Raw genomic sequence first — 12233 nt, forward strand, 5'->3', positions numbered from 1 at the left:
TCAATCTTTCAGCATTATTCCATTCGAGGGGAGGGGTCAAAGGCTTTAGCTTTATCAAGTATATGTGTAACCTTGAAAGAGAAGAATCAGGCAAATAGGAATTTTAATTTTTAATTTTTGTCATCTTTTTTAGTTGGTCTCTTAATTGCTATGTGAAGATATTATCGGGCTTCCCAAAAAACGAAAATTTCGCCAAAATTTTGGCAATTTTTTTTGGGTTTTTTGGTCATTGGGTTGGTGTATGAAGCAAATGGGATGTTGTATAGAATCTCCATAACCACATAACCACATAACCATATACATGGTTTCTTTCCTTTTCTGGTAGCATGTCAAGGATGCTTTTACATTTCAGAGCAAATTTTTGCCCCATAACCTTTCTTTTTGAAGAATCTGTTCTGAGAATACATATATAGTTAGCAATCAAGGATGTGATAAAAGTGGACCTAAAGATCTAGTGTTGGGCCTCAGTTTGTTCTCCTCACGAGCAGACGAGAAGGTTGCAGTCCTGCTCCTGCAGATAGGGACCAATTAAGATGCGATCTTGGTGTTGGTCTTTGGCTAGGAGGAATACCTACTCGGGATATAGCAGAATTTTATTTGTTCTTTTGATTCCCATCACAATTGAGTGAACTGACACCATCTTACCCCAACGATGGTCCATGGTAAAGTATTCAACTCTCAAAAATTAACAAGAAAAACAAAAACAATGTATATAATTTTTTTTTTTTTGGTTACAAAAACAATGTATATAATTTGATAACCAATATGATCGGCATCAATCAATTATTTTTCTTTGAAAAAACAAATGAGCACAATTATAATTACTATGGATTAAACTAGCCATGATTTCAATAATCATAAGGGGCATCCTGAATAGTAGGACCAATACTAACCACCTCGGTTGAACATCAAATCTAAAATAGAACAAACCTTGAGGTGTACTATTGTTCCATTACGATAATAATGAAGCTCACCTCTTGGAATTGAAAAAAATATATATAAATAAACAAAAATTGACCGCAATATATACATGGATATAGGCTACTCTGCTCGCCAGTGCACTGACTTGTAGTGCTTACAGTACTATAGTCCGACTACAATTTGTAAAAGAGAATAACTTTCATCCATATCCAGGTCATAGCCTAATCCTAGATCCAACCCAGGATTCGAAACCAGACCTAACGCAGGCTCGTCTTCAAGCCTCTGCCTGCCAAGCTAGCCAGCCCGGAAAACTGGATCTAGCCAAAGAAAATTGGAATCGCAGTCATATGCAACAGCTTTGATCCCAACCTCACGAATCCTAAAGCAAGCTGGATCACCACAGTCTTCATAGATTGCACAGCCCCTACTAATAATACTTATTGATACTATGATGAGACGCAAACCAGAAAAACTCCACGACAACGAAGTCCGGCTTCGCATTCATCGATAAGAATCCAACTGAGTGACGATGCGGGAGTTACCTAATCGATCTGGATTCGACATTGGTCGACATCATTGGTAGGCTTGATAGCTAGAATTTGGGAAGAGGAGCAGGGCGCTCTCCATATTTATTGCATGACACGATGATATTCAAGTTTGCTATTAAAATAATTAGGGGCTACAATTAATAATATATACTACTATGTTTCACTCGTGAATGTCAATAAACTAACTGATTAGCCAAAAATGGAAAGAGAGAGTTCAATTAAAAAAAAAAACATATATAGATGTATGTCTTTTACAGTACTCAAATAAAGATGTATTGAGTAAAACTGACACGGTTAATGGGATTTATAATATAATAATGAATCATTCTATGCCCCTAATCCCCTATGTTGGTTGATCAGAAAGCTCTTCATTTACTAATTGAGTTATGTAGTAAAGCGTATGTTTAACGATCATTGTATGCTCATGAGCATCTACATCTAACTTGAGGCATCAAACACAATTTCAGTTTATGGTGCAGCTAAATGCATCGGTAACCTTGACATGACCCTTTGTAAGTTCGCTTATTTTATGGGAGTTGTTGTGTTATATTTGAACTCTACCCTTTCACATAAAGGCACTCATACACCATGAAAAAGATCTAATCTAAGAGTGTTACTGGGATCGTGCACTTGTGTCGCGACCCGCGTTCCGGATCGCACGTACCGAAACGTGGTACACTAACAATCCGGATCGTTAAACTCAGCGATCCAGACTCTGCGTCATATGAGCAAACTTAGCACCTTCTTTCCTTCATCCTCTTCATGGCGATGGGAATCCGCTAGTCCTCTACAGCTCTTCATCTTTATTCTCCTTCGCAGTTCATTCACTTTTTTTTTTTCCTGTTTGGCAGATTTTTTTTTTTTTTTTTGACGCAGAAGTTCTAACAAAGACTTTCATAGGCTACTGGTTTAATAACAAGCAGTCCAGGCCCATTTATATATGATTATGGTTTTTGCCATACTAGACCCAGATCTTGAATATATGGATAATGAAAGTAAATTCATTTTTTTTTAGAAATGTTTTTTTTAATATGTTTTCTAATTTATAATTTATTAAATACAATGATTTTAATATCCTAATATACCGCGTACCATAAACACTCGCGTACCACATATCCGTACAGCATTTTCATATCGAAACGACCCGTGATCCAGATAACATGCACTAATCTAGACTATATCCAGGGCCGGTCTTGAGAATTCAGAGACCTAGTGCGAAAATTTGACAGAGGCATTATGTTCATTGCATAATGATTTAAAAAATAAAAAATAAAAAATGGGTACAATAAAAAAAATGTTATGACAAGATCATTCAATAATATAAAAATTATTCTCAAACAACTAATCAAAATAACTAAGAAAGTTTGTTCTTCATTCACTATATTTGCTCTTCCTTGATTCTGAGGTTGTTTAACAATAAATCTATCTAGTGCTCCTCTTTGAGATTCCAAAAATTGTTCGGCTTTACTCTTTTTCACGCGTTTCTCGTGGCCAGATTGAAATTTTCTAGTAGGAGCCATTAAAACTTGGTATTAGGGGTAAGGCACAACTTCAAATTTGTGTTGGGTTTAGTTTTATTTCTTTGCACATGTCTCTTTTATAAGGTTAATAAAAACCTAGTAACAAAAGGAAAAAAAAAAAATCTGATTTGCTGACGTACTAAAAAAAAATCTACTAACAAAAGGAAAAAGAAAATCCTAAAGGAATGTGAGATGTAAAAAAAGACAGAAAAAGAGAGAAGAAAAAGAAAATCAGGGACACGGAAGGTTAAAAAAAAAAAAAAAAGGAAGAGAAAAGAAGAATAAAAATGGAAGTCTGGGATTCGAACCCGTGACAAGGATATAAAAAGCCGCGAGCGCCTGGGCCAGCCTACCAACTGGACTATACAAGATTCTGTGCATGGATGGGAAACTAAATTAATTATATTCATTTATACCTATATATACTCGAAACTCAAAACTCAAAGTCGGAGGCCTCCAATTTTCGGAGGCCTTGTGCAGCGGCACTACCTGCACTGTAATAACCGGTTTTTCTTTTAACCAAAACAGTTGGTGGCAAACACCTTTGTTAAAAGGAAGGGTGTTCCTTGATTCAAGGCCGGTGTCTTAATCATCATTCATGATTATGCATAATTGAATAATCATTCAATCATACCAGACAACTCTCTCTCACTCTCTCTGTCTCACGTCCGAAAACCATCCAAGAAACAGAGCAATCTTCATCAACTCATCTCTCCCTCCACCGACCACCAATCAAGACCAGACCAGTTCCTATAGTTCCACCTCGTTCTTGCGCAGCTACCAGTGGCAACCTTGCACCGCAACACGGCCGGCAGTGGCGGCGGAGGACACGGTTCCGTTTTGAGCTCGATTTGGTTCTAACTCGATATCTTGAGCTACAGGCCGCCAATTCTCTTGATTCTTGTCTCATTGGATTCGCCTCAACTTTCTGAACAAGCACCAAGAAGGACCAGACCTGGGTAGAACGATTTCACGTTCATCGGAGCTCGACTGGTTTAGATCGACAAACAACCCTTCGATCCGTGTATCTCGAGTTACAGACCACCTCTTTATGTGATTCTTGGCTTAGTGAGTTCTTCTTGAAGTTCTGAACAACTCTCCAGAAGGAATCGAAGCGTTTCGTTGAAGTTTTTACGTCGAAACTCAAGCTCGCCGGATTCTGGAATTTTTCCGACCACCGAAGCTTTCGATCGGTATATCTCGAGCTACAGACCATATTTTTCTGTGATTCTTGAACCAATGAGTTCACCTTGAGTTTCTTAACAACTCTCTAGAAGGGATCGAAGCCTGAAATTGACGTTTTGACGTCGAAATCAAGCCTTGCCGGATTCTGCAAATTTCGCCGGATTCTGGAACTTTTCCGGCCACCTCGACTGTTTTAGGTAATTTCAACCACTTCCGGTCATTTTCAGCTTACATGGTAGTTATGAAAGTTGTTAAGCATGATGAGAGGAAGAGGAGCAGCCCGGCCCCGACACCATTGGCGGTGGTCGGCGGCGGCTCTGCCACTAATTCCGGCGGCCCTTTCCGGCCACCTCCGGGGGTCAAAAATATAGTTTCTGTGCATTTTTAGATTCTATATTTCAATACGATCATCTTGATATATTATATGCAATTTTTGGATATCGTATGATTAAGTTATGAATTTTTAAGTTTCGATCGATTTCGATCGTTAGATTTGTGATATGTGAAGTTAGGACCGTCAGATGGACTTGTAGTTTTGATATGATGATCTTATGACTGTCCCAGTGACTTTGTGTGGTCATGGGCGAAGATCCGACCGTTGGATCTTCGTATAAATGCAAAACAGTGATTAGGGAGGCGATTCGTGAGAATCCGTCCGTCGGATTTTCGTATAAAATTGTGAAGATGTTAGTAAGGACGATTCAGGAAGATCTGACCGTTGGATCTTCGTGATGATTTTTGGAGGGTGATCCTAAGGGCGATCCGTGAGGATCCGACCGTTGGATCATCATTTAATTTCGATCCGACCGTTGGATTGTCGTTTGAATATGTTTTTGAGTTATTGGCTAAGTTAAGGTCATGTGTGATTAGGTGATTGACGGTCTCCCTTGGGTGAGCGATTTCGGTGTGTATTGTGTTAAACTGAAGACGCAGCGGGAATATCGAGGTGAGTAAAATCGCACATGGTTCCTTCATGAACCGAAATTTAGTGATTTATATTGAATTATAAAGGTGTGGAAAATTGTTTTAAGAAAATAAAGATTTGTTTTGAAATAATATGAACTTGATCGACTACGGTTCATAAGGCTACTACTCACAGGTAAGGAAAATGAATTTAAGTATAAAAATGAATTTCTTGTTTTTATTGCATGTGAACTATAGATGGTATTAGTAGTCACTCTTGTGTAGGTGATTACGTATATATATATATATATATATATATTTACGTGAAATATATATTGAAAGTTATGACATTGTGTGATGTATTGAGTTGTTCGTGATAAAGAGTAGTTGAGTAAAGTGCGATAGTTGAAATGTGTAGACGAATTATATGTTAGTGTCAAGTGTTCTCATCGTGTGTCGATGATGGTGTCAAGTATTCTCATCGTGTGTCGATGATTGTGGCAAGTGTTCTCATCGTGTGTCGATGAAAGTGCCCAGTATTTTCATCGTGTGTCGATGATTGTGGCAAGTGTTCTCATCGTGTGTCGATGAAAGTGCCAAGTATTTTCATCGTGTGTCGATGATTGTGGCAAGTGTTTTCATCGTGCGTCGATGATAGTGGCAGGTGTCTTCATCGTGTGTCGATGATTATGACACGTATTATCGTAAGATTGAACCTTGACCAAGGTGACAGGTTACGATTCAGTTAGAGCTCTAGTCTGTCTGCCATCATACTGTTTGAGGGATAACCTCAAGTTTTTATGTGTCTTTGAGTATGACATGCTGCGTGGAGGGGTTTTTATAACTATCATATACCCTTGAGTATATATTGGAAAGGGAAAGTTTAGTTGTTTGGATGGTCATGGTGAGATGTGAGTTGATTGATGTTTGAAGTGACGTTGTGCACTTCAATTTTTATACTAAGAATCACTTAAATTGATTTGTTCTTTAAAGTCGTGCAATTCCTTGTTTACTCATACGGGCTGTCAAAAACTTACTGGGTTTGTGTTGTTGCAATCCCGGTACACTATTCAAATTGTGTAGCGGGTAATCCTACAGGTCAAGAGAATCAGGACGGAGATCGAGCTGCGTAGAGTAGCTGCAATTGTGTCAATCTGAATTGCTTTGTGAGCCGGTGAGGTGTGTTATGCTCATTTAGAGCTTTACAATATTTCTTGTGAGAGTGAATTGTAATAATGAACTCGAGGTTTCGAGATTTGAAGTTTGTGTATCGTGTGGTGAGGTTGTTTTGAGAAAAAAATTCAGAATGTTTATTTGATTAAGTGGTTTAATTCATGTTTCGGATTTGAACTTATTATTCAAAATTCGGGGCGTGACATGCACACCCTCAGGGCCGCCCCTGACTATATCTACCGATCAAGTAACTATATCTACCGATCAAGTTTATGAGGTGCATGAGATGTTAACTGCTAAAGTTAATTATGATATGAACATATGAAGTATAAATAATATCAGTCTTCCATCAATTTCTTTGAGAACTGCTCTTTGACTAGAGATAACCTCGTCTTTTACGAACCAATTATGAACATTCACAAGGTGTGTAATAACCTAGTTTTTTTTAATCAAACAATTTGGTGGCAAACACCGGTTCCGTGATTTAAGGTTAGTGGACAATTGCATAATTTGAAGGCCGGTGCTTTAACATGATTATGCATGAGTGGAAGAACGAATCAATTAAGCTAAGAAACGAATTCTCTCTCTCTCACGTCCGAAACCACCCAAAACAGAGCAAAACTTCTCCAAACTCTCTCTCACTCCACCGGCCACCAATCAAGACCAGAACACTTCCTATAGCTTCGCCTCGACCTTGCGCAGCTGCAGGTGGCAGCCTTGAACCACGACACGGCCACCAGCGGCGGCGGGAAGCTCCGCCCGGTTTGAGCTCGTTTTGGTTCCAAGCTTGATATCTCAAGCTACCGGCCAACAATCCTCACCAAACTTCACCCACGAGCTCGCCTCAACGTCCTGAAGCTCCCAGAAGTGGCCTTGCACGGCGGCGCTACTCGTGGTGGCGGCTGGAAGCCAGACCCGATCAAATCGAAAAACCGAAGCTTCGATCGGTATATCTCGAGCTGTAGTGCATCGTTTTGATTGATTCTTTTTCCAGTGGGTTCCCCTTGATGTTGTTAACAACTCTCTAGAAGGCATCGAGGCCTGAAATTGAAGTTTTTACGTCGATCGGAGCCCTCGCCGGATTCTGCAAAATTCTGCAAATTTTCCGACCACCGAAGCTTTCGATCGGTATATCTCGAGCTACAGACCATATTTTTCTGTGATTCTTGAACCAATGCGTTCGTCTTGAGTTTCTTAACAACTCTCTAGAAGGAATCGAAGCCTGAAATTGAAGTTTTGACGTCGAAATCAAGCCTTGCCGGATTCTGCAAATTTCGCCGGATTCTGGAAATTTTCCGGCCACCTCGACTGTTCTAGGTAATTTCCGACCACTTCCTTTCGTTTTCAGACTTCATGCTAGTTATGAAAGTGGATCAACTCGTCATTTTGAACAAGTTTGTAGTTGACGACTTTTGCATCGGAGGTGGTTGACCGCCGCGTTGACCGCCGTTGACCGCCCACTGACCGCCGCTTGTGGCGGCGTATTCGACCATATTTTGAGTTTTTATTATCTAGGTGATGATCTACGCATCCTTACGAGCGTTTTGATATATAACATGGTCATGTTAGAAAAAGTTGATAAATAGTGTATTTACGTTTTTACGTTACTATTTACGGTTTTTTACGTTTTATCTTCGGTTTACGATCTGTGAAGATCAGACCATCGGTTTTACTTCAAATTTTAGTATGTTGATCGTATGACTGTCCCGATGACTTTGTGAGGTCACGGGCGAAGATCCGACCGTTGGATCTTCGTATAATTGAGAAATAGTTATTCGGAAGGCGATTCGTGAGAATCCGACCGTCGGATTTTCATATAATTTTGTGGAGATGTTAGTAAGGGCGATTCAGGAAGATCTGACCGTTGGATCTTCGTGATAATTTTGGAGGATGATCCTAAGGGCGATCCGTGAGGATCCGACCGTTGGATCATCATTAAATTCAGATCCGACCGTTGGATCATCGTTTAATTTGAATCCGACCGTTGGATCATCATTATATTCAGATCTGACCGTTGGATCGTCGTTTAATTACATTTATGAGTTGTTGGCTAAGTTAAGATCATTATTGGATTAGGTTATCGACGGATTGATTTGGTGGACGATTCGGATTGATGTATTTGGCTTTTTAGAAGACGCAGCTGGATTAGAGGTGAGTAAACCTCACGTGGTTCATATTACGAACCGAATAAATTTAATTACCTTATTTTGTCGTAATTGCGTGAAAATATTTATGGAATAAATATTTTTTTTAAAATCATATGGACTTGATCAACTACGGTCCATGGGTAAGTAAAATGATTTTTACTATACAAATGAATTTCTCGGTTTTATTGCATGTGAACTATAGTTGGTATTAGTGATTATCCCTGAGCGGATAATTACGTATATATATATTTACGTGATTATATATGAATGGTGTGACATTGAAGAGTGTGGAATTGGGATGATTAAATTATTATGAATTGACATGTGACTTACCATATTTATATGTGATGAACATGATTGATGAGTTCTTGTTAATATTCATGATTTACATTGGAGGATGTATAGAGTTAGAGAATGTAGGGTTCTGAGGATGAGGTGTCCGAAGTTCGACGGTTAAGGATAACCGGAGTGTTTGTGTGCTGAGGACGGGGATGTCCAAGGTGCGACGGTTTATTATTAACCGAAGTTGTGTGCTGAGGACGGGGATGTCCAAAGCGCGACGGTTTATTATTAACCGAAGTATATGGTGCTGAGGACGGGGATGTCCAAAGCGCGACGGTTATAGTGTTAACCGAAGTATTTTTGCCGTTGCTTGACCCTAGGCCAAGGTGTCAGAGGTAACGAGGCAGTTAGAGCTCTAACGTGTTATGGGATGGGACCAAAGTGGTGATAGTGTTGTGAGATAGGACCAAAGTGGTGATATTGAATTGGTTTGACGTTTGCGTCGTGGATGTTGAGATTGTTGGTTGTGTTGTTGAGTTATAAGAATTGTAATTTAAAATCAACAGTTCTTTCTTGTTTACTCATACGAGCTTTAAAGATTTCTTTAAAGCTTACCGGGTTTTGTGTTGTTGCCAATTCCCGGTGCACTATTAAATTCAAATGGTGTAGCGGGAAATCCTACAGGTCAGGAAGATCAAGGCGGAGATCGTGCGGGTTAGAGTTTTTGTTTCAGTTTACAGCTTTGTAAATTGTGAGATGTATTATTAAGAGGTGTGAAGTGTGGTTGTTGTGAGAAAAAAATTCAGGACGTTTATTCTATTAAGTTGTATAATTCATGTTTCGGATTTTAATTGTATTTAAAATTCGGGGCGTGACAAGGTGAAGCCAATTATACACTTGAGTCATTGATAAACATGACACATGAATACCCAACTCACTACAAACATAATTGCATTCTAAGTTTATCAACTAAATACCCTAACTCAATGCAAAACCTTTTTCTATTTCTATTTTTATAACCATGCTAGATGACACCAATAACCGGAGCAATTTCAACCGAGCATCCTCGAGTCAAATTCTTATATAACTACGTATGCTACTAAACAAATACTGATCATAGTAAATTTAGGAAAAAAATAAATGTAAAAATTTGATGCATTGATTACGTGGTCTGTTGAGCTTGATCTTTGCTTCTTGATGAAGCTTGTTGGCTTACTAGTTTGGTATTCCCCGGATTTGGACAGACAAGCATTGGCAGTAGTCCATAGAAAAATTAATAACCTATGAATTTTATTATTATTATTATTATTATTTTTTTTTTTAGTGAGATAGTAAACTACCTTGGTTACATTAGCAAGTTAGTAACACATCCACCCATGGCCAGTTAATATTTGGACCGAGATCCATGTACGAGGATTATCCCAGCAAATATAGACTAATCCTCCGCCAGAGGCGCACGAACCCGAAGACATCTCAAACCTACTGGCCATAAACTGGTGAGAGTTAGGACTTGAACGCTAAACATGAGGTTTCATGCTAGATCACTTGACCAAGCTAGCTTACCACACCAGGTGGTTAATAACCTATGAAATTGATGGTTTCTATAAAACTTCATGGGTGGACGAAAAATGTACAAAGTAGAATAAGGAAATAGAAATGAGAGGGCAGATAGCTGTCTAGTTATTTCTCGCAAAGCTACTGACAATTTTAAGAGAGACAAAAGAGTTGAAAATCTGGTAGAGACCGAGTCGCTGCATTGTTTCTGGGATTATTTAGTCCTTGAGAATCTGGCATGAGAGAAAAGAGAGCAAAGGTGAACCAAGGACGACTTGTCTGAGGATTTTATCCCAAGCGATGAGTAATGAGGGCGTATATCAGGCAAGTCATCCTTGGCTCATTTCTACTCTCTCCCTCTTCATGCAAGACTCTTAGGACATAGCGAAGAAGACTGAACTGATCTCCTTGTATACCAGTTCCTTACATTATACTAACTGCAGAGCCTTCTTAACCTATTTATAGAGTACTAAAAGGTTCTGGATTTATTTAGTCCTTGAGAATCTGGCATGAGAGAAAAGAGAGCAAAGGAGAACCAAGGATGACTTGCCTGAAGATTTTATCCCAAGCGCGATGAGTAATGAGGGCATATATCAGGCAAGTCATCCTTGGCTCATTTCTACTCTCTGCCCCTTCATGCAAGACTCTTTGGACATAGTGAAGAAGATCGAACTGATCTCCTTGTATGTATACCAGTTGCTTACAGTATACTAATTGCAGAGCCTTCTTAACCTATTTATAGAATACTAAAAGGTCCCTCATTCCATTCATTTATGGGTACCCTTACCACCCCCATGCACAAAAGCTTTTCCCTTTTTTTTGCTTCCCATAATTCTGAAAGAGAAAGAAGGGCGTTGACTTGTTCAGAGGTTGGGAATTTGTTCGTTTATGAAGGCTGATCTCAGGGACACAAGTCCCATAAGTTGCTGATTAGGGCATCTGCTCAAGTACGTTAAATTTTTTTTCTTTTGGGCTTTTTCTCTCTCGAGTTTTTGCTTTTCTAAACTAAAGCTAAAATGGATAGATAGTTTGACTCTATCTCTATCATCAACAATATGATGCCAATATTCTACAATTATGAATCAGCATGTCAACCATTCCCAATTCCATCGATCTAGCTGATTTTCAGTACAGATCGAAAGAGAGCTGACCAAGCTAGTGAGATATATATAGGGCGATATGCATGGAACGTATATATCACATTGGCTTTATTGGATCATATATGCAACTTTAAAGTGCAGTATGCATGGATAGCATGGCAGTAACACATGCTAATGTCCCACTGTAGGTCCGACGTACAAAGAATATGTCCTTTTATATACTTTTAAACCTTTTCTCAGAAGAGAGAAGAAAAGCCCATAAGTGAACATCTTGTACCTCCATCAAAGCCCTTAGGTGATCGCTCTTCTACCCACACAAATTAAGCCATTCCACTAAGGAATTGCATTGTTAGTGAGCACTCTTGATAAAAAAAATCAACTAAATCGGAAGCTATTTAGTCATCTACCGATAACCAACATAAATACACAAATGTTTTAGTATAGTACTACACATAAACAATGAAATAATCATGGTGATGATCGATCAATTAAATTGCATAATAACGGGAAAAAGTCCTTAAAATCTATTTTTGCGGACGTTCTCTTCGAAATGAGGGTGTATATGACTTTAGACGTTATAGATTTAAAATACGATTATAGTAAAACATATCATTTGTGGACCTGGATTTTTCCCGATATTTAGGCCCCGTTTGAGATTGCTTCGCTTTTAAAAAAATCAGTTTTTGTTTAAAATTTTAGATTTTATTGTGTTTGATAAATAGATAAAAAACAGTTTTAATTGAAAATTATAGATAACTGGCAGCAGAATTTAGAAGCAGCCCAAATGTTGCTTTTAGGAGCTGTTGTGGATCAAAACAAGCTCAGAAGTTGTTTTATGTACTGATAGCACTTTTAAAAATATTATTTACCAAACACGAAACTGTTTTAATTCACAGCTGA

General features: G+C 38.7%; 2 long non-coding RNA genes across 2 annotated transcripts; both read left to right on the top strand.

Moving 5' to 3' along the window:
- Positions 1-3504: 3504 nt before the first annotated feature.
- On the top strand, positions 3505-6372 carry LOC133707814 (uncharacterized). Its single transcript, XR_009845295.1, has 3 exons — positions 3505-4371; positions 5045-5120; positions 6161-6372. It is a non-coding gene; the product is annotated as an uncharacterized LOC133707814 (long non-coding RNA).
- Positions 6373-6823: 451 nt separating this feature from the next.
- Positions 6824-9550, top strand: LOC133712912 (uncharacterized). The gene is made up of 3 exons (XR_009847661.1): positions 6824-7567; positions 8327-8401; positions 9349-9550. It is a non-coding gene; the product is annotated as an uncharacterized LOC133712912 (long non-coding RNA).
- The last annotated feature ends 2683 nt before the right edge of the window (positions 9551-12233 follow it).

Source organism: Rosa rugosa, chromosome 5, assembly GCF_958449725.1.
Source record: "Rosa rugosa chromosome 5, drRosRugo1.1, whole genome shotgun sequence".
Classification (NCBI taxonomy): Eukaryota; Viridiplantae; Streptophyta; class Magnoliopsida; order Rosales; family Rosaceae; genus Rosa; species Rosa rugosa.